The sequence below is a fragment of the Aphis gossypii genome, chromosome 1 (genome assembly GCF_020184175.1).
Source record: "Aphis gossypii isolate Hap1 chromosome 1, ASM2018417v2, whole genome shotgun sequence".
NCBI lineage: Eukaryota > Metazoa > Arthropoda > Insecta > Hemiptera > Aphididae > Aphis > Aphis gossypii.
The window spans coordinates 45,879,948-45,905,595 of NC_065530.1; the positions used below are offsets into that span (position 1 = coordinate 45,879,948).

At 33.1% G+C, this 25,648-nt stretch overlaps 1 long non-coding RNA gene across 1 annotated transcript in view; it reads left to right on the forward strand.

The window, feature by feature from the left end:
* Positions 1-11,254: 11,254 nt before the first annotated feature.
* Positions 11,255-25,648, forward strand: part of LOC126555925 (uncharacterized) — a 32,447-nt gene continuing 18,053 nt past the window's right edge. The window contains exon 1 of the long non-coding RNA XR_007607017.1: positions 11,255-11,420. This is a non-coding gene — a long non-coding RNA (uncharacterized LOC126555925). The remainder of the gene's footprint in view (positions 11,421-25,648) is intronic.

Genomic DNA, 25,648 nt, shown 5'->3' on the forward strand with positions numbered 1-25,648 from the left:
TTATTTTTACAATCGGTTCATTAATTATTTCGTCGGAAAAAAGCTACATTGAATGCGTTGTTCTAGTTTTTTTTAAACCCTATACTGGCACATTTTGACAGTTATAGGTATGCTTTTCGACAATATATTTCATTATACGAATATTATACTTGAAGTGCGTGTTTGGCACGCGCCACGTCATTTTAATTTTAATTTTTCCATTTTTTCCATAACAACGCACTTCCTATCCACATACAAACACACACACACTCTGTTAAATATAATATATTATATTATATTATTATTTATATATATAAAATATATATATAATGTGTATTATGTTCTTTGCTCGAAGTACGTGCATATTTGTAAGTCATTACGTATGCAGTTTTTACCATTATTATTATTTTGTGGTCCCATTAATTAATGAACTCGTAGTGACTTGTATGAGTGAAACGAAAAAAAACCATTTGAGGGAGTTAGCGCGGAGACACGAAAAAATATTGTAAAAAAAAAAACACGATTGTCCAACAGCAGATCTAGACTACTTATGTGGACTTGTGGATCATTACATATTTATTTATTTATTTTAACGCATACACTGTAGTAGTTGTCATTAGAGTCGTCTCCGAAGCTAGTTAGTTAATTAGAAGGAAAAAATAAATGCACACGATTCGAGATAAATATATGTGCGTTTATTATACACATATGTATTTACGTAACAACTACAAAAAAAAAAAAAAAGAAACAGAAAAACGCGTATTTTTTTATTAATAGTCCAACCTCACTGGGCAGTGTGAGGGCAGGAGGTGGTGGATCGAAAAACACCGAAACAAACGTGTCAGGTCGCAGGAAATAATTAAAAAAAAAAAAGACCCATAAAAACGTTATATATTATTATTTTATTAGAAAAACCTTTCAGAAGAAGAATAAAATAAATATACATATAAGTGTGTATAATATAATAGGTATTATATTAGATTACAGTACGATATAGGTATACTAACAGTCGAAACGACCCGTTATGATCAACTAGACCTCGATGTTCGTTAATTAGTGATTCGGACCGCAGTCCGTCGATACCTATATAATAGCTGATATTATTAATAATTGAAGGTATATTATAATATACGCGCGAACGTTTCACCGATTCTGCGCCGGTATATGTTTACCCCGAACGCCGAAGAATTCTATCGATAGAAAAAAAAAAAATATTGAAATCAATTAAAATTCGTGAACATCGGCGAGCCTGTACACTAAAATAATAGTCCAAGAAAAAAAAGTCGTTTTTCGAGGTCCGCAAATATAAGTGTTAACGAGCGCGTCCGCTCGAGAATTATTATAATATATATATTATCATATTATTATAGACCTGGTATCGATTGGTTTGCTCATCGAGTCGTAAATTACTATATATGTATTCGTATACAATGTGAATTTATATAAGAATATTTATTATTATTATTATATATATCTTCGTGGCCAATTAAAAGAGTTGGACACCGTTAGCGCTCCGACTCGCATACGCTACACATATTCCAATTTTATGTGTTCGTTTCCGAATTAAATAATACGTATGATACCCGTCTATCACGTTATAGGTCTGTACATGTTATATATAATAGAAATCGTATGTATAGTATACTATATAGTATAATTTATGTAACGAAATTTCTTTTTTCTTTTTTACTACATTTTTATGTGTCGATAGCATAATATAATAGACTACACTATATACGTCTATATACACATTTTAATAATATAATACTATTCAATGGACTATATTTCGCGTTTGATACGATCAAATGCGTTAAAGCCGAATATAATATAATTATATAGATTTATTTAACTGCAGTCGCAGCGACGGTCGATTCAAAATGACCTTTATTCGGTTTATAGTTTTGTTTTTTTTTTTTTTGATAGAAATTTACAAATTTGAACGTTCTTTTCCCCATCTGCAGCTATATAATATAAAATACGAACGGCTCATTCCTATATAATATAATATATTCTATGCAGCGATAATCGTTTGTTGTATCATAATAATTTGGAATTGACGGTCCCCGGTTATAAACTGGGGCCCAACAAAAAGAAAGAAATGATAAAATCGATCATCTCCCCGTTTAGGCCAGTACCCCCTGCGACTTGCATTGATACGACACACTACTTCTATCCGGTGATCAAAATTCAAACGACAAACGTCTTTTGGTGAAATTCAAAACAACCAGGAGCAACAAACAAACTCACTCGGAATAATAAACCGAACAGAAATTTAATATTGATAAATGATAGTATGTGTGTAGCGGTTTCAAAGGATACAAACATTTTTCGAGAAACGATGACCTATGGAGTGTGCAACGAACACTCGGCGTGGATAAGTTTCAACGTACAACCGCATTGTACAGTGTTCAATGCTTCGTGATACACCCCGTACTTAATCAACCCTTTGTCGGGTCAATCGAAAAATATCACCTCGTACATATTATCATTATACACGCCCGGTCGCCCACGAATACACTCACACACACGCACATTATTATAATATTATACTCTTAATAATATCGCGTTCGAGTGTATAACTATAACTGTATATAATATGTATATTATATTAATAAGGCGGCGGCGATTGCCGAACACAATACTCTGATTTTCGTGTATTTTGTTGGCTTCGCCTTAAAAAAAAAAAAAAAAAAACGAAACCGCATAGTAATTTATCACCGTCGTTGTCGTCGTCGTTGGCGACGTTTACGGCTTTCGCCGCAGACGATGTGCAGGTACGTATCTATAAGTATACGACTGTGGAATCACTGATGCGACTTGAGCGCAAGTAATTTCGTATACCGAACGCGTATTATAGGTAGGTATATATATATATAGATACCTTATACACACATACCTATACTGTTGCAGTGTATTTATATATATATTCAACGCACAGAGTTTATGTGTGTACAAAAGTGTGTGTGTGTGTCTGCGCTCGGTAATACTATCGGAGAACGTTATAAAATCGAGTGCGCCCGCACCCGAGTGTGTGCAGTGCACACGTCGCGGTTCGTAAACGTTTTTTTCTTATTTTTTTATTTTATTGAATTTCGTGGGAGCCTAGGAACTGCAGTATATGTATCTCCATTTATACGTATAATATACGATATACGTATGCGTGTATATAAAATAATATATATATATATAGGAAGATCGAAATCGTTTTCGGTTTTAATCGCGCGACGCTATATAAATACACGATGAGTGTATATAATATTATGTAAATCGTATTACCTGTTGAAAATCATTTGCATCGAAATGTTCAATTAAATAGTAAAAAAAAAAAAAAAAAATACACACACACACACTGACATACAATGACAATGTAACGCGTATAGCGAGTTTCGAACGCAACACTCTCGTGTATAATAATATAATATACAATAATAAGACAATAATATACCTATACCTATACTCGCCCCATGTAATATTATGTATAATATATTATCTACCTGTTTGTCTTTTTCCGTCATTTAATTTTTAATAAATTGTTTTGAGCGGTAATTACCAAACCCTTTTAATTAAATTTAACGATGGGTAGGTACCTAAATAATATAATATGTCGTCGTAATAATGTATATTTAAAGAGGTACCTCTATACAGTGACATCTCTCTAATGGGAAATATCACTTTGAAAACTGTTACTATTCATTATGATGTAATCGTTGTAAATAGAGATCTAACAATTTAAAAATAATAGTCGTTCATCGCGATCGTCGCAATAGAAAACGAACAATGTCGCTTTCGAAGTCGTGCGATTATTTTAAGCTCTTGAAATGTAGAAATCATATTTCTAGAAACAGATTCGTATACAGTAAACGTTAATTTTAAAATCCGTATAAACTATGTAAAGGAACGAATGGTAGTCGGGCTATAGTGTCTCATTTACTCGTCTATTCTCCGAGAGATAAACAACAGAACGTATTGACGTCTACGAATCAAATAGATAGTGACGTCAACGCATTAGAAAAATCACGTTTTTCGCTTAATTACTTAACGTTTTACGAGTTCGTAAGTATTATTATTTTTTTTTTTGAGCATATGGGACTATCTCTCGTGGTATACACACGGTGGACGGACGACAACCAAAAGACAATATTATTATACACGTACATTCCGTTTTTGAATACCGCGACGATGTGCTTTATGACGCACCGGTTCCGAGTCTGACGGTGATCCGAAGAGAAAAGACAAAACGCGCGTATGAAAAACCGAGACAGCAGGCCGCGGCGGCGGCGGCGAGTCATCCGGCGGCCGCGAGAGATTTGGGCGTGCGCGGTACGACGAAAGAAAACACACGTCCGAACGAAATCTGTAAAAAATCACTCGGTTTTCTTTTCCCGAAGAAACAATAATAATAAACAAACAATAAAGGAGATTCTCGTGATAATAATATAACGCGGCGTAAAATACATATAGTATATAATAGCGAAACGCCGTGGCGACCTGTACACACAGTCGCAGCCTACAACGTATATAAGTAGATGTGTGTCCCCAAAGGAAATTAGTCGGTCGATTGTTCGGCAATTAGGTCGGCCGATTGTGGGCCATCTTGTGCCCGTACATACGCATCGTATATAATATAACGCACAAGTATGTGTGTGTGTGTGTATGATAATATACGCTTTTTACAATGCCGTCTAATGAACCCAAAGTGCGCATGTGCGTCTTGGCGGCGGTGCCGGCGTCTTTGTGGGACGCGCGACCGTTCAAAAGTCTCTCTCGCGACGGTACGACACGCGTTTTTACACCGATATTGTACACAATAATAACGATAGGTAGGTATAAACAATAAACGCTCACTAACTGCGATAGTCGTACGAGTGTCTTCTTCTATTACAATGCAACGACAATATAGGTAGGTTACTCGCGTCGCTCGCCGGCGGCCGTCGTCGTCCGTTTTCGGCCGTGCGGGTTAGGACGACGAAAAAAAAAAACCGAATCGTCTTAAAAACCGAAACGGATATTATACTAATGCACACACGCATGACACAATGCGATAACACACATAATACGGTCGCAGCGGGTATTATAATAATAATAATATTATCGTGTTATACGACCGACCGCCGTCCGGCCCGCCCGTATCGCGCCAGCGGTCCGGTCATCGCTCGTCGTCCGGCGAGCCGAATCGCCCGGCCGGCATTCCGGCACGCCGCTTGTCGGCCCCGACCGATATATATATATATAGTGCCTATATTATAATTATAATTATGTTTTGTACACACTACACGCGATGACGATTCGCCCGGCGCGATCCCATACTGAAATAATAATACGTGAGACGCGTGTATTATGATATATATATACATGTATATACGTGCGGGGCGTTTGTATGAGTATAGGTACTCGTTTGCATCCCCTTTTAAAATCGCATAATTTATTAAAATACCCCTATAGCTCTGTAACCGGACTTTACACGAGAAAAATGATTAAATTTAAAACACGGCGCGCTATTCGTATATTATGAGTGTACATATCTATGTTTTATATAGTGTTGATAGATCTGCAGTTCGCTGTGAAAAAGTGGGCGTTGGCGTACCTCGTCGCTTTGTGGACGGGATGAAAAATCCACCTGTGGTGAATTGGATTTAGCACTTGACATATTATTGTTTCAAGCATACAGCTCAAATACTCTTTAAACTCTCCTGAGATCTCTAAGAACAATTAAAAATATTATAGTTCAAATCGGTCTAGTAGTTTTTTCGAGTCTATATAAGCGACAAACGTATAATATATAGATATTAGATAATATTACGATATATATATTATACTTACATCGTAATGTCGTTAAAAGCTTTATGATCATTGTACGCATCCGTTTATCATTACCAAAGACCCATGATTTGTTTCCGGTACCTGATTTGTTCATTTTAAATTTAAGGTTGTTGAACCTAAAAATATTTTATAAAAAAAAATACAATATACGAAGTCCCCACGGTTTACTATCTATAATGTCATTCAAATCCATATGATAACCGATATTTATAACAGCATTTTTTTTTTGTTTTTGTTTCATTTGCGTATTAGTGATCTGAAGATTTATCACTTTTATAAACTAATTTCTCAAAATTATTCTATATATTTGCTATTTTTTCAGCGTTTTTTACTCAAAATATTTTATTCGTTATACATTACAAAATAAATGTATAAATACTGTTACGAATTACACGCGAGAAGCGAAACGATCTCTATCTCTCACCTCTCTGAGTGTACAAAATAGTATTTAGGGTATGAAAGATCTTTGTCTGTAGTACAATCTGCACTCATTATACGAATGATATTTTCGTGCGTTACTGTGATACGTATACCATAATTATCGTTGCAAATTCGTCCACATATCATACTATGATGGTGAAATCATTAACAACTAGATTTATGTTTACAGTGATCGTAGACGAGTGTGGTTTATTTTTTACAGTTTTTTAACTAACGATGTATGCCTTTTGGCTGTAGAATTAGCCATATTAGTACATAATTTATTATAAACACACGCGCCAACGCGCGCGTGAAACACATTAATTAACTATTTTTGAACGCCGTTCATTATAATAATGTATTCTTATACATTTTTTATTTTATTCTATTGTATCTTATAAACTAAATACACTACGCGCACCCGATTCATATTATAAAGTAACTTTAGCAACAAATTTCTTCGTGTGGACAAAACACCTATGTATACCTACTGTTACGTACGATTGTCGTCACTATATTTCGTCAATTGAGTCGTGTCAAATTTAAGTTTTCATTCCTGCGCGCACATCATAGTTGGTTGCGAGTGACGACAGACGGTTGCCTTGAAATCATTCTCACGCTTTTAAAATACACAGCTCAAGATAATATGTATAGAAAATGTTGAAATTCCATTAGCGATCGGATTCGTGTATATTATATACCTATACATTTTAATACTACTACTACTAATCGAATGCAGTTATTCTGAGTATGGTCGTTTTTCCACACATAAATCTGACCTAATCTGTGCCGCCGAGTCGTCGTCGTCGTCGTCGTCGTCTCCCGTGCGTAGAAAATTCGTCCTCAAGTCACCGGTCTTGGGAAAAAATAAACAAATAATTTATAAACACTTCTCTGACGAGTGTCGAGGCGTGTTATTTTATTATTATTATTATTATTTTACGGGTACACGCATCATATAGCCAGGTACGTTGACCTATTCCGAATACGCGCTGTTCCATTCTGTGCCAGTGTACAAACAAAGTTTAGGTACATAGGTGTATGTATTATTATTATTATTATATTATATTATGAATATCATTCGATTGTACAACGACGATGATGTAGAATCGCCTACACGCGACCGCACCGTTTCCGGAGATGATACACGCGCAGGACCGTTGTTTTATAACAACCGTATCATACCACGCGCGGATCGAGATCGAAATACGGATAGGTACCAATATAGGTATATTATAATAACTGTAGTAATAATAGAGAGCAGAAGAATGCCGGTCGTGTGCGATCGCGTATCGTATTGTACGTATTGTTCGATTTATTTCGATATTAATTTAGGCCAAGAGATTCAAATTTTAAAGCGTCTTCGCTGTATATAATTATTTTTACCGCGCCATTAACACGTTATGCTGTTAAATTATTATTATTACACACGATTCGGTCATTAAATATGCGAAACTTTACCGATAGCGATTCAAGTCATATTACAATATTTCATTTACTTAAGTGTAAAACGGAGGTTGCTTAAAAAGTGTCAATATTTTAAAAGGAATTTAAATTGTGAATAATTACAAATGCGGTATTACATAAATAAAAGGCTTAAAAAGATTGCCCTTTCTAATTTAAAAACAATTTATTTATGATTACTATTTTTATTATTTTTAGTAAACATATTTATTTATTTATGTTTTTGTTAGTCAAAATATACAATATCATACTATTATCATATACCTCTATTGAATTCTTCATAACTTAGGTAATAATATTGATTTTTAATTCTATTGTCTGAAGAATTAACATAAACTTTATTGGTTTAGTAAAAATTATATTTATATTAAATGGTATATTCAATATTTAAATCGACTCGGTAAGCTTAAATTGTATTTTTGCCTACTGCGAGTCACTAAAAAGTAACTTGATATAACTTTATCCCGTTGGTTAGTTTTGTTTTTAAAGTGACGAGTATTAAGCGGTGAGACGTAAATGATGAAAAAAAAATTAAACTTTTAAACTTGTCAAATATCAACAGTAGCATATTATAATGGTATCGTTATCAGATCAGAAAATTAATAATATTATTAAATATAATACGTTTTTAATTGGATATATGTATTATTATTATTATATTATACTGATACACACTACATTGTTGCTCACGGAAAGTAAATTTCGTTTGTCGGCGATAATATAAACATATTATGTATGTAAGATATAATATTATACCTACTGAAGACTACTATTATGTGTCGTGAATACCGGTGAATTAATAAGAATAATGTTTACATTAAAAACGTTCTTGAATAGGTAGGTGTGCCTACATTATAATCATCGTAAAGTTGCATTTTTTAAATAAAAAATGATGATATAATTTATTATTATCAAGTTTTATTTATTATTATTAGAGTTGTGTAAACTAGTTTTTAATTAGTACCTAGGTAATTATATTAATTAACTTAGTAAAATAATTTTTGTTTTAAATGCTATACAACAATGTACATCCTATCGTTATATAATATTATACTATATAGGTATATTATATATTATGTAAATGTTTTATTTTTTTTTCAATGTTACTACTTCCACATATCAAATGTTAATGGATTAATGCAAATTACGTAGTCTTATACGATTTTATTGAATTTTTATTATTTTTTTTTATGGTTTATACAAAAAGTAATTTTTTTTATTTAAAAATCGTTTTTACTAGGTACCTACTCGTACATCATATATTATCTACATTGGCCTATAATTGATAAAAATTTAACATAGCTAAACTTGTAAGATAAATACAACTCAAATAATTAAAATTGTATGATTCATTGATTATTAAATCAGTACAAAATAAATAAAAAATTGATTTATGGAATTAAAAATGAATTTAACAAACGATCAAGAAACGCGTGTACATTTATAAAAATTAAGAATAATTTTCCATACCTAAAAGTAACCTACTCTTAATAATTTACAATAACCTTTTATACTAGATAAGGATAACCCCAATGGCCCTTATTCACTATAGTGATATTATTATTGTCACATTATATCATGAAATGTATCACACAATATTAGATTATCACGGAGTCATTGGTGGTCTCCGAAAAAAATCATCTTTATTTAGTTTGATTTCGTAGTAGGAGATTACGATATAAATGGCTAGCATATATAGTCTCGTATTATTGATATTATACTATTATTACTTTTGATTGTGACATCAGCTATAATATTATATACACGATAGTATAACGCTGTGGTAAAGTTGTAAAGTTATCGTTATTTTACATGCGTATATTGTACACAATACGACTATGTATAGTGATGGAGAGAAGCGAAGGCGTGAGACAAAGAGAGAGTCCATCAAGTCGTCCCGCGCACACGACGACGGTGGCGGTGATAACAACAATATAATATTATAAACAGGTACGATACGCACAACTGCGCGGGTCATACCATACAGGTGCAGGGTATATTATTATAGTTAAGTACCAAGTACACGATATCATATATATTATTACACGTACATATATTATTATACCATACATTATTATTATACGCATTGAAAAATCGCGAGCCTGTGTGGCCCGTGCTCCGATGCAGCTCCTAACTGCTCTCGCTGTTGATCGTCGGGCAGAGATACGGTAGCGCGTGTCGGCTGGTCGGGCGAGTTTGTGACGCGATAATGATATGACGTCGTGACGTTGGTCGGCCGACTGATTGGGTCCGCGCGACCACCGACGCAAGCCCGGACCGGCGGCGAAGCTACGTGCGGTGCTCGTCGGGATCGTCCGTGGCAGATAATATACCTATGCTTATATTATGTAGAGGAACCTCAGTCTCGCCACCGGACTGCGTGTTATATATCGGGTAGGTATATGGACATACTAAACGCGGTGCACGCGAGACTTGGGCTAATTAAAATATCTCGCGCGCGGTAGTGATGCGGGAGGTCGTGGTCCGTCTTCCGTATGATACTTGTATAGGTATAGCTAAAGCTGGTTAATAACTTACAGCACAACAGGATATTCCGTCTTACGCTCGTATAAACGCCTTTTAAACCGAACGGGGCCTTTGGAGGATATCTGAACACTGCTCTGGACTTGGCAGCTTTGTCGCTTTATATTTATGTATAATATTATTACATCAATTGCTCCAACAGGTGACAATTCGAGAGGGGGAAGGAGGAAAGATAAATAAGATTTTCCATTAACCCTTCGTTTTGGATGGAATATGTTTATGAATCGATTTTTTTTCTTATTAAACACTATAATATACCGTTATCAATACAGCAACCTACTATACGAATTCAAAATTCAGGTATGTACATAAAAATAAAATAAATGTCAACTAAAAGTGATCATAATATTAACTCTTATCAAACAAGCTAATACCCACTTTTCTAAACTTAAAATAATCACAGTTCACAGGTTGTGGTCAAACAAATTGATGGAAAACAGGTTATGATTATAAAAAAATGTTAAATAATTGAAGGTTTATAAAAGTTGAATTTGCTTAAATTAATGCAAAAACGACAGTTTTTGAATAAAATACACTTCGGCCATCGTAATATTATTTATTTTATATGTACCTATTAATGTTATTATATACTTACTTGCTATAAAGAGAAAATCGTAGCTACAATTAAAAATAATAACTGTCACATTAAATGACAAAATAACAATTTTATAAAACGCGATTTGTTATCGTGAATTATTGTTATTGCGTGGTAATAATATTATACAGGATAATAATGTGAAAACTGATAGGTATTATTTTCATTACTTACTTTTTGTCTACAGTAATAAAATTACATTTATGGAAGGAATAAGATTGGCCGATTGGGTTCAGCGATCTGTCATCGGACGTATCGGGAATACGTATAGGTTTAGAGAGCGAGACGTATTTTTCCTGACATGTCATCAAAAAAAATAAAGTGAATTTCTCGATATTATTTTTTAATACATTTTTTTTGCGCGATATTGGACAAACGCTTTTTTCTATTGTACTATAATAATGCTTAAATGTACATTTTTATAGATTTTACAAAGAAAAGTAAACTTTTGACGTCATCCGCTGTCGGTCACAGCTATCGCAACGTAGTTACCTAATACAGAGGTTGATGCGGGGCATCTTATTGTAGGCGTTGAGTTCCGTCTGTCTACTCATTCAAAATCTCAACGTGCCACGCTGGTGTGATGTCAGACACCAAGGTAAGAGATTATCACTGAAATATAATAATAACTAGTTATGTAAGATTACAACAAGATTAAGTAAAATTATTATATAAGTAAATACTTACTGCCGTACAACTTTTATTTTTGAGAATATAAGTTATTATCGTTGATAACAACACGTGTAATGTGTCATAAATCATACAGTACATATATAGTACGACTACTTCTTTGTAGTTAATTACATAATAATGATACATATTATTTTCAATCATGATCTGTGTGTTAGATGATGTTTTAAAATTATTTCTATTATGATGTCATCTCATTATAAAAGGGCCAGTATGTAAGTCACTGAATGTACTTACTTATTTGGTCTTCCTAGCGTCAACAAAAAAATATAATTTAAATTACAATTTCAGACATATTATAATATAATACGAATTGGTAAAAAACAATATGTTACAAACTTATAACTGTTACAAGACATAGTCACATATAGGTAGATTTTAATTTTCGATTTACAATAACAATGTGCATTGATTAAATATTTTGAATGTACACCCTCGTCCCTCATACTTGTACAGAAAGTACCTATTAATATTCATGGGTTATACGATTGGTGTTTAAACGTAGACGATTAAATACATATAAATACGTAGGTAGGTTCATAACTAAAATGTTCTAATTCAATTTTAATATTTTTGGAAACAAATTTCTTGTTAAGTTTTGATTATATTGTAACTCAACAATTTTAAGTATAAATTGTTTTTTTTTATGATAGTTTTCAAAGTTTATTACTTTTTTTATAAATAACTATATTAAAACTTATATGAATAGCGTGAAGTAAGTAAAATAACAACTCCCATAATTTTTAGTCCACATTTTATATTATATTAAATGTTAAATGCTATTAAAAAAAAAAAAAAAAACTAAAAAACTATTACAAAAACTATGTTTTCAAAATTTGATATGAATACATAATATGCCATTAGAAAAAAATTGAATATTCTATTTTCAGTTATAAAATAAACAAAAAAGAAAGCCATTCAATAAATAGGAAGAAATTATAATTTTTGTAAGAGGTACAAACATCAAATTTGATTAAGTGTAGCCTCGCTAAAATAATTATTATAGTTGTGATCAATTATTGATAAACTCATAAATATTGTCAGTCAATGGTTGACATTTATTAAATAATATCGCATAGTATGACGAGTATCGACTATTGAAAATGTTATAAAATATTAAATTGTATATATTAAATATAGTTTTTTATTGACAAACGGGCCACCCGTGTGGATAACGACTTCATCATCGTGAGTCGTTCGACAAATCGTTCGATTTATTCAAGTGCCCGACACACGACCACAAGATGATTTTATAAGTACAATCGTCCAATTGTTATGCGTTTGTTTGCATTTTTATATTTAGAATAAATTACAAAATACATTGATTTATATGCCAATTTTAAGAAGTATATTATGCTGCAGAGATGCAATCATTTTTTTTTTCAAACTATACTAACTAGTATACTTTCATTTTAATGAAAATTTTCAAAAATTTAATTGTTAACTATTATTATATATAATGTCTTCTTAAGCTAAAAACATAAACGAATCTAAATAGATTAAAGTTGTAATATTATGAATAAATGTATTATCAGATGAAAAACGGGGGTTAGCATAATATGATGGATACTATCGTAATAAATAATAATAAATAATAAAACACGTATCTTATTATAAATAATTATAAAAACGATCGGGTAACGATAAAAATCGAAATCCCTACTTAAACATTGACTATGATAACAGCCTAATGGCTATATTTGTGTTGTTATAGCAGTATTCGAATAATACACGTCGTCGCATCCCGTAACTCATTAAATCTTCACGTATGTAGTCACGTGATAGTTTAGATACAATCGATTTATCGCTATTGCCCGCAACCTCTTATTTTATAAATGATTATTATTATTACTATTATTATGACTTCTATTATCCGCCATTCGACCACGGTATGCGTGCGTATAACAATATTATTATAATGACGTTCATCTGCGAGAAGACAACCGCGGTGGAAAGATATACCGCGATCTGTCCCGATTGATATCTCCGCCACTGTTTGCTGCACAGTTGTCGATGGGTGGGTCATTAGGATCACGAAGTCGTACGGGAATAGTATAATTGCCTATATATTATTATCTATATTATGAATAGATCGATTTTTTTTTCCGTCGTCTCGATAGTTCACATCTCCAGCGTTTTTCATTTGAGTATAACGTTTGGGTATAATATCGTATTATTATTGCCGTCATCGTGTCGATAGCTTTTTAAGAACATTATATACTGTATAATCGCTCCGCAACCACACAACTTGTGTACAATATGTATGTGACGTGAGTGTACCTATTGTTCCTACCCTCGATATACATACACGAAATTATATATCTATGTACAATATAAAAAAATAATAATAAACTTTAAACGAAATTTGGCACCGATGTGCAAAACCGTTTTTACGGTCGTAAAATCGGACGACGGAGTGGCGGCCCGCGCGGATATTCGAAATATATATGTATTATTATATTACGGTTTTATTTTTTTATATTTTTAATTTCACCGAACACCGTGAGGGAGCGACGCGATATTGTGTATATACGTGAGTACGCGGCGGTTGCGTCGTAAAAACCATTAACTATCAATTTCATAATTTGCGCAATACGGCGCCGCGGCGGTCGATTTACGGTCATCGTTTTTGTCGTCTGGCAAAACCGCCGCCGCCGCCGCCGCCGCCACTTCGACGATATTGCTCGTTTAATTTAATCCCCGTTTCAACCGATACCGCGGCGCGGGGACTTTTACCGACGACGTTTACATATACGATCTCTCCGCCGCCGCAGCCTCCGTTTATATAATGTCCGTCTCTCGCAGCAGCGTGTAAGAGTATCATCATCATCATCGTACACACATATATATATACAAGTATATAGTATAACCTCCCCCCGCCTGCAGCGACACACGCACACACGCGCCCGCACAATAGGGGTTGTGCCCGTCAATAAATAACACAGGCCCTCTTGTATATAAGATAAGTGACTTTCGTGCAGTCCTCCGTTCCCCCTCCGCCGCCCGTCTAGAGTTTCGCGGTTGCAGTTTTAAAATTAAAGTAATTTTTTTTAAACGGCAATATCACGTCGTCCCTCCGGCTGCCCGGGGATTCCAGGATTTCCTCGGTTACATTATAATATATGCGCGCGTTTATACGTACAGTGCGTCTTTACACTCGTGTGTGTGTGTAACCCTCGAGAAACGGTAAATTTTTATGCCAAACTCTCTATATCTCTATACACACACACACGCGCGCACGTCTCCTTTCTTTATATTATTTTCACCCCGACTTTGTATACGCTTAGGCTGAATGTGTTCCACGAGTTCAAGCGTCGCGGAGATGCTGCGCTGATGCGATGCGGAAAAAGCACGCCGAGTATTACGCAGCAACGAACCGCGACCGGAGCTGCGGTATATATAATATGCGTGTATATGCGCGATGTGATATTATTATAATATTCACATTTTCTCGTTTTACCCACTACCTTACCACCCTTTCACCACTTTTACCCAATCTTTTGTTTACGGTACAATTAATTTACCGTGGTTAATTTATGGTATCATTAAAAACAATAGTATGTGTATTTTGGAAATACATATAGGTTTATCCAATATTTTTGCATCAAGATTTTTAGGAACAATTCAGCTGTTCATCAATACACCTATACCATAATTTTTATGTATGTATATTAGTATTTAGTATTTAGTATGATATTATATTGTCATTAAAAAACAAGAAAAACCACTATATGCATTATGGTGTTGAAATAGTAAAAACATTTGTTTCGAAAACACATAAAACCTATACTTATAAGTGAACATGTATAATTAAAAGGATGATATACTTACTTTAGGAAAATAATCGATTTAAAACACAGAAGTCGTATAAGAAAAATACACCGTGTACAACGAAATAAAAAAAATAATATCGATAAGTATGTATAATACAGAGGACGTTTCTCGATTTCACGCCTCTGTAATAAAATCGCAGTAATATTTTTTTCTGTCGCTACTGATACGAGCTACTATTAGACGTCGACCTCTTACAATATAATATAACATAACATGTATTACTGGTAGGTAGGTACTATAAGCAGTCAGGTATAATGCAGGATATATATAATGAATAATGATTAATGAATATTGATTTACATATTAAATTCCCCGCGATGCTCGACAAATCAATTAGAAAAACTCGTATGAGCGAAACACAAAACCTATATGACATTATGTACATGTATATGTTACGACTTTAAGTTTACATCTAGAATATATAGATTTTACAGGCTAAATTACGATCGTTAGTTTGATAAGTCTAAAAAATCTCTCACGGTTACGATTCTGCAGTTGCGATAAGCAACCTAAAAAAATAAAAAAAACTTCTGTCGTAAACGATAACTATACATCTTATTATATACGTTTATGTGATATTATATATTATTATTTTAACGAAGAAAATGAGTAAAAGACCGATTATTTTTTATTTTATTTTTTGGACGATTGGTTTACGCTGCACTCGCCCGTATAACCTGACCTCCCGCCGTGTGTGAATAGATGCACTTTCATATCGAAATGATCCATCTCCTGTCCTGTACAAAATAAACTATACAATAATAATGTAACAAATCGCATTTAGCTATTATGCTTACACCGCACGTGATGCAATGACTGAAATGTAGAAAAACATAACATTATTATAAGTATATATCTATATTTTGTGTTTAAAAGTATAAAATAAATATTACGAACACTCCCGTTATCATATTCTGCACAATGTACCAACGCGGATATAATATAATATTATGTAATAATATGTCCATTTTTTGCACACACCGTGAAAATATATTTATGTGCTAACGTAATATTTAACCGTACCCTTTAAGTATAGTGGGTATGTTCTAATAACGTATACAAATTTTCGCCGTCGTTGTCGTATAGGTTATAATAATATATTATTATAATCTGCAGCAGAAGTCCGGTAGCCCAAAATATGATTTTTTTTTTTTTTTTACAACCGGTTTAAATCCGTGAGCGAGCGCACATAATAATAATACTACACACTAATATAAATATCGTATATATTATTATACCGTACATCCGTATAGCAACACCCATCTCTTGCGGTTTTCATAAAGTTTCGACCCCGAGTCCATCAGAAGAATCAAAGAGCGCTGGCGACGCGTAAAAGCCATATTATAATACAATATATTATGTATCTTTAATTATGATTAATTGTAGTCAAGTACATTAATAATGATGATAACAATGCGAATCGTCTCGAGTATAAAGTCACGGGCTATTATGTTATTAGTTTATTACATTCGATTTATAATATTTATTCGTTACGTAATCGAAACGGTAGCTCTGCCTTATCATAATATACCTATAGGTACGTAAAAAACTGTCGTCGTGTTTGACACCTTATTATTCATATACCGTGCTGCCGACAAGTCGATGTACGAAATTTAGTATGTAAAGTATAAATTACACTTCGTGCGAGAGGCGAAGGACGACAGAACCGAAACAGTTTCGAAACGTATATAACATATAAGTCTGCAATGATTTCTCCACTCAAAGTATATTTTATAGATCCTCCATTTACTCAATCTCCTTCAATCCGAATAAATTCTCGTTGCTCGCAGTATACACCTGAAGGTTCACCCAAATTTAGAGGTTGCGTTTGTATCTATTTTATAGCCAACGCGTATCTTCGATCGCCTGTTTTGGTAAACACGAATACGGTAGTACGTATATGTGCTCTGAGAGCTAGAAAATTACAAAAACCGATAACAACAACCATCAACACAGTGTTATAATGTTATACGGTAATACACAGCAAATACAATATAAACACTAATATAGGTACAACTTAAATATAATAAGCGTATGATGTGTGGTATATATTATCTTATAGTGTGTGTTCGGTGATGTCTATTTGCAGTTGTGCCATTATATCAATAACGATCTCCTATCCATCCTCCCCCCCCCCCAAAAAAAAAAAAAAAATGTTGTCATCCGTGACGCAACTATTATGAAGTTTGTCTTCTCCGCGTGGGCAGAACGACTTTCGGCCAGCCGACCGCGTCTTGTATACGCGATAATACCTACACACCTATGTCGGTGGGGGCGGATGGGTGTGTGCGTGTTAGTGTGTGTGCCGGCTACTGGTGTTGGTCATCGTCGCATATCATAACAATAATAATAATAATAATAGTATACGAAAGAATAATAATGATAATAATATAATGTATGTATAAACATATACATACACAAACACACTGCAGAGTGGTATGAAACAGAGAGATAGAGAGAGTGAGAGTTTAAGACTGTCAGGTTGCGGTGTGGGGAGAGGTGCGGGGGCCGAGAGTCTGCGAAAGATTGATGACGATATATATATTATATTATAGTCGTCGGTGGAGCCGCTCCCGCGAGTGCAGCGTATATATAAGTGTGCGAGAGGAATGCACGTCAAAGACGTTTTCAATATCGTCTTCTCCTCCCCGGCTGGAGATTTTGGACCGGTTGTCGCACTGCGCTGTGGCGTTCGCTCCACTCCCCATACCCCCTTCTCATGAAAAAGGATATAGTTTGTATATACGCATATATATGTATATATACCTAGCTATACCTCATATTTATATACATATATATATTGTTATAATATATGGCACGGAGGACGTTTCATATACATATAAGCGAGCGTATGTGTATATGTACAATGTTGATTTATCGATATACGTACAAGCACACAATATATAAGCACCACTCACGCGCACATATACATTTTATACGCGGGGTCTGAGAAAACTAAGTATTTTTTTCTCTCTAAAATTTGTCTTTTTTTTATGAACCCCCTTTTTTTCAACGAATCGAGTCTCTCTTTTTTCCCCTCTCGCGTTCTCTTGTCCAAAGACCACACATATCGCATTATTATTATACCTATATATTATACGCACGAGTCTGCAGCAATGACGCGATCGTCGCTTCCGTCCGATCTCATTCCGAGAATATAATAATTTATTATGAAATAACGGCTGCATAGAATCCACGTGCGCTGTCCATAGCGTAGGTTTATTATATCGATGTCTAAAATTAGTGCACACTCTTATGTAATAAATTGTATTTTTTTTAAAAAAAAAAAAAAAACAAGTATCTACTCTATATACATTTTTTTTTTCTTTGAAATATTGGCTTGGTATGTTCATTTATACTTTAAAATATGTTTTTCAACGTTTTAGGTGTTAATTTAGTGAAAACAATGAAAATTAACTTTATGCGTCACTCGTCCCTGAATTATTGATGTGTGCACTAAGAAACGCATTATCGATTTATAGCTCGTATGTAAACAAATCGTAATCCTGTGAAACAAACACGCCACTGCAAAATACTTACACGACAATACAATACTGTATTAAAACTTATTGGATTTAGGTACTTAAAGCTAATGTTTATTGTAACCTACTAATAGACTCAATCGCACGTCACGCACACGTCTGATATGCGCGAATGTCGTCGACAAAAAGAGAACCACCAAGACCGGAATTTATTCTTATATTATATTATTCTTTACTTTTATTGTTCAACAAACCTATGAGAATACATCATTAATACAACAATCTTTAACTTTTTACCTGATACGATTGTCACGACGATAAGATCATGTGTGAATGATTTGGGTGGTAGGCAAAGGGTCACGTTTTAAGATTTCACTCTATAGAAACTCTATTGAACTCGATGTGAATTTTCGGACCCCGCTTATATGTATACTATATGTGTATATATTGATGTGATAAACCCGTCTGTCGCGTAACGAGTGCGTTATTTATTTTTCATTTTTTTTAGTTCAAAGCGTATAATAATAATATAACACATACGTCCGTTCTTTGCTTTCCAATCAGTCTCCTGCTGTTTTTTTTTATTTATTAATATTTTCTATCATCGCGATGGCTCGATTCCAGAATGGCTTTCTAGACTTGAGCCGCAGCGACGGCGGTCGTTCCACCACGTCGCTAAATACGCGTGTATATATGTATAAGTACGACGTGAACATTAAATTCCTGGCCCGTTTTTATCCGTTTACAATCGTAACGCAGTTTTATTGCGAAATTAAAAAAAAAAAAAAAAAATACCACAGGTTTAGACGAATAGATCGTATTAAAGGTATATATTATGTACTATATAATATGCATGTGCACTTTATAATATTACCCATATCGCATTAAAATGTATCCACACACACACACACACACACACACACACACATTATATATATATAATATTTATATAAGGTTGTTTGGCGCGTTTGATCGGAAATCGTTTTAATATCACAAACAGGTATTAGAATATTACATTAAACGATGTTTGTACGGCATATATATACGTAGGTACATCATAAGATTCAATATCATAATATGATACTAGCGGGCAACCACCCGTAAGTACGAGCAAATATAGAGTGCAGATGACGACGATGATGAGACGCATCTAGAAACGATCAAATTTGATCGTTATCTATATCAAGAATAATCTTTACGTGTGAGTTTCTGTAAATATTAATAAGCAGTCTGCAGATAAGATATATTTAAAACCGTGTCGGTTCGCGGATGAATCCATATTTATTATGGTCTATACTGCAGGTAGATGTGAAAATATTTTTAAATAAGTGTGAAATTTATTCGCTAATAATACTATATTTATATCATATTTCATCATGATTTTTTTATTTAAATATTTAAGCATGCCTGTTTACACAGAAAGGTTTTAAAACCAAAATTTTAGGAATAAATAGATAATTTTAATATGTATAATATGTAATGTGATCATATTAAAAAAAAATGTATACTGTGTATCTTGGATCAAGTCTTCACATTGTATACGACTGTTGAAAAAAATTTAGTGACCTACTTAGTATCGATTTTTTCCAAAATTGGTAGGTGGGGAACTATTTACAAATAACCACCCGTTAAAGCAATCACCCTGTACACTGCATAGTCGTACGTACTGTGCAGCTATTATATATGTAATATAATGAGACACTTCAATGAACGCTATGCACATACGCGGACCGGACCGGTTGTACTTAAACACTTCATTGTAAAGAGCACATAAACATCGTCGTCGCATATTTCTAAGACTTTTTTTTTACATGTATGTACGTGCGAGTGCACTTTTATACCTCATGGAATATACGACGTTAAAATAGCAAAATTATTCGAGACTGATTGAAAAAAAAAACCGTACGTGTGATAAAATTATTAAATATCAAATAAAAAGTTCGAATTAAATCATAAATATATTTTTACTTAGTACTAGTAACTCGTGAAGTCATAACGACGCACGTGGAGAAAAAAAATTGTACACAAATATTATTATACACCATAACTCATTTATCATGATATCTAGTAGCATAAATGCTAAAGAATTTATATGACATACATGTATTGAACGGCTGGAAATTTGCTGTCACCACTTTTTTTTTGTTCTAATTGTATCTCTACTATATCCGTTGCTCAAGGTTGATTCTTTTGAAAATTTGTATTTAAAACAACAATAATATAAGTAGTATATGTAATATAAATACTACATGCATTTTTATTGCAGTTAAAATAATCTCTTATAGGTATATATTTTAATATATTCTTAAAATGTTAATCCAACCATAAAAAAACTGTAATAATGTTATGAGCGAAAATGTTCAGATATTGTTATAGGTACAAATTCCATTTCTATAATTTTTTTGTATTGACTATAATAAGTGTGTAACATAATTTTTTTTCCTCGGAAATCTGGAATGCATATTATATATACTACACACATTTTTAAAAACTTCATTCTGGAAAAAAAATGTATAGTCACAGAACATGATACCCACGTTAACAATATAAATAATTATAATCTAACAATAATTCTGCACAGGATGTCTATGTGATGCATATACATAATATTATGCACTATCATCATACATTGTAGTTAAATAATTCGCATAAAGCAGATGCCTGCATTAACTATATTATTACATAATTTTAATTTTCAACCGTCCACAATAATTATAATCAGGTCCTGATTATTCAGGCATTGTAAATACAATTTGGTTTATGATTGCAAGATATGCATAATGCATTTATTGTATCGATCATTGAAGTTTACAAATTTAATTTATTTTATGAGATTGTTTACATTATTCTATTTTTTTTTTTTAATTTATTGATATCTACTTAGTACTTATGTACAATAATAGTACTATTTTAATTTATGACATCAATGTACAACATTTTATACGTATGGTAAATATTAATTATGTTTAGGTATAATATTTTGTTCTAGACTTCGCGTTCGTTAAAACCACAGATCACGAACATTTACATAGAAAAGTAGCAAATTGTGCAATTAAAGTTGTGTATATATTAGATTAAATGATCTGAATTTTTCTTCTGATAGGTAACAGCGTAAAATTCATTTCTCTCTTCTTCATTATATCATTATAATACGTATAGTATAGTATGTATATGTATATATATATCAAGCAAATATGACTCGTTCTACGTCGGTCATGGGCAGCGTTATGGTGCATGACATTAATATAAACATCATATCTATGGATTTATCACGTGTCCCATATATTGTATAATATTATCGTCGTGTGTACCTATGTAATATATAAGGCTGCTGCAGGATGAGCGCATGACGTGTCGACAATTACCGGCAATAAAACGCGTATTTTCGCACCGGTACAAAGTATACGATTCGTTGCCGATGATGGCGTGTCAGTTTTTTTTTTTATTCAACTAATATAATATATAGTAGGTATATATTATAGGTACCCATAATACGATAAAATGGGTTGGAGAAAGGATAAGTTGGAGCGCAAAGCATTGATGGTCATGCTCAGTGTCGGGTTTTACTATCGGACGTGAAAAAAAAAAATTAAACGTAATAAATAATAATAATACATTGCAATTGATGTAGATAAATAAAACCGTGCGATGCAGTTACGTGTATTATCCTATCACACTCAAACGAGTGTTATAGAATAATACTGATGCTGCTGCAGGTACCTACGAATGGCATCGGCGATATTATTTGTAGTGACCGTCCTCAAATCAACTAATATATATATATATATATATATACAATAAACTACTATACCTCCGTACGTATATTAAATTATTAATACTATTATACTTTTACTGTTATTGTCGTTGTTGTTGTTATTATTATTTATTTATTTTTTTATTACCGTTTATTATATTTCGTTTTATCCGGCCGCGCGAGGTGGTCGTCTATCGGCTATGGTACACCGTGGCGGGGTTACCGCGGTATATATATAGACACGCGGTGGTCGTAGCGAAGTGTAAGCCGGGGGTGCGGGAGTGGAAGGAGAGACGAGTACAAACGAGAGAAACAAATCAAAAGGATAGAACGTAAGTAAAAAAAAAAAAATAAATAAATAAAAAAAAGAGCTAACAACAACAACGACGACGACGACGACGACTGCAGCAGCAGCAGCGAGACAACTCGTATATATCAGCTCTCAGGCCGGGAAGAAGAATAAGAAGAAAAAAGTAATGGACTGTCATAGGTTAACAGTTGTTGTACATTATATCATACCTTATGGGGATACCGGTATGCCGTGCATATGTGTGTGTCCGTGTGTGAGAGAGTTCTTGAGCAAAGGGGTGGATTGGCGGGATGGTGAGGCTGGCGGGGAAACGAAAAAGAGAAGAATATAATATAAATACCACTCGTACACGCCGTATCATCCGTCCACCACTCGTGTTGGAACAAGATTACGGTAGCCGCCACTGCCAGCCTGCAGACGATGGTATATCGAATGCAATTACTTATATATCATTATTGTATATAGGTACATATAATATTATAATTTATAACAATATACGCTGCTACAATAATAATATTATCGTTATGGAATTCTATATATATATGCGCGTATAATAAGTGCGATGAGCGCCCGTCGTTTTGACGTGTGGTGTTGGATCGAGAGACTTTAACGGTAGTACACAATAACTACGTATGCATGTAAATATTATAATATAATAATGATAACGATACAATATTATTATGTCGGGGAGCTAACTTCATGGACATCGATATAATAGACTGTGCAGTGTGCACGCACACACCGTACACCTCGCGGTCATTTTTCGTGCTTGGCAGCTCTTAGATTTATTTTGAGATATCGTAATTATATATAATATTACATATTATGAGCAGTTGTTTTAAATTTTAATTCGACGTCTTTCGCAGAAATTTAGTAATTTCGAACGATAATATGATTTAAAAACGAGAAGAAAACGTTTTCGTCCTGGCCGCGAGCATTATAGCATCATATTTTTTAATTCGTAATTTGGTTTTGTAAAAACAATTTCAGAGATGATGAGGTGACGGATCATCGTGTAGTCATCTATTAAACACGTAAAAATACTATAAATATACGTAATAAGCGTACTGTATTATGCACAGCATTAATTTCAAGAGTCAAAATAGAAGCAACTGTTTACTACACACACACACACACACACACACACACACACCACACACACACACACACATACATACACACACATATATATATATATATACCTATATTATAATGGTATTATTAATTAATTAAATCAAAACAATATTGAAGATCTAATTCAAAATATTATAACTACAAAAGTATAATATACCCACCTACAAAATAATAGGTATAACGAGTTACAAGTGATGAAAACCGGCTAAATCAACCAGGAGAGACATATAGCTCACTGATGCTCCTTTTCATTTGGTAGGACGATAGGACACGGTTCATTCACGGTAGATACGTTCGAGGTACCTAGGTATTTTGTGCGTCGACAATCGTCATTAAATCATTCATTACATTTTATAATATACTATTTATACGCCCCATTCGAAAAACACGGCCCTCCAGAGTTGAAAACATCAAGTGTACGTGGTTTTTGTACGCTCTACTAGTACAATCTTGTAAAAGTATATATAGTATACCTAATAGAGCATAACTGTGTTTATTAGATTTTCAGCAGATTATTAGGTTATGATGTGATAGCTAATTGTATTTAAGTATAATAATCATACCTGCGTAATAGTAATATAATAGCCATAATATTTTATTAAATCACAAGGGGACCTTTGATAAGGATATGAAAATATGGAGAATAAGGATATGTGTAAGAAACAAACAAGTTAAACTTCCGATATAGAATATTCTATTGCCTTATGGTTAATTGCGTTCTAGCCTTATACCGCTACCATATTATTTATAAGTATTGTATATTATGATAAATATCTTCGGACTTACGCGGTAAAAAAAATAAAAAAAATAGGTATATTAAAAAATATTTAAGCTATGTAAATAATATGATATTTCATGGCGTTTCTTAATTACTTGCTTCGCAGGATTGGTATGTGTAATTATATTAATTTGCGTGAAAACCTAACTTTTAAGAGTTCACGCTCAATACCATAGCCGGACGTTATGGACAGTTGTTTATGTTCTACGTAAATTGCAAACCATACGTGCAGATTTTTTTGTTGAAATTACATAATTAAGTATGTCTTATATCCGTGATGTGCAATTTATATATTAAGAGTACCTATATAAGAATTGTATTTTATAAAAAATATTATACGGATTTATAATTTGTTGGGCTTATACTCATACATTTTCCTAAATACCTACGACTTTTAAAATGTATAAAATTAATAGTATTACCTATACAATATATTGTTATTTAATTCTATACAATTGTTTATATTTGAATATTTGAAGAAGCATACAATAGTAAGATGGCTTTATGAAAATAATTATTGATGTAATATTACTAAATATAATACTACGTGCACATTCTGATTACAGTCAATCGCTATTAAGGTATCTTATTAAATTAAACAGTAATTGTTTTACGACGCTTATCGTCAAATTTAATTTACTAATTTTAATACAACACGGGTTCGGTCCAAAAAAAAAAAAAAAAAATATTGTGTGACAGTTATTTATCAATAGGTATTAATAATATATATAGAGATAATATTTAATAAAAAAATTAAATTTAAAGTATAAACTAAACTTTGCCAAAATGTATAGTATAATTAATTAGATTTATAACGATGATTGATGGTAACCAAACCTAAATA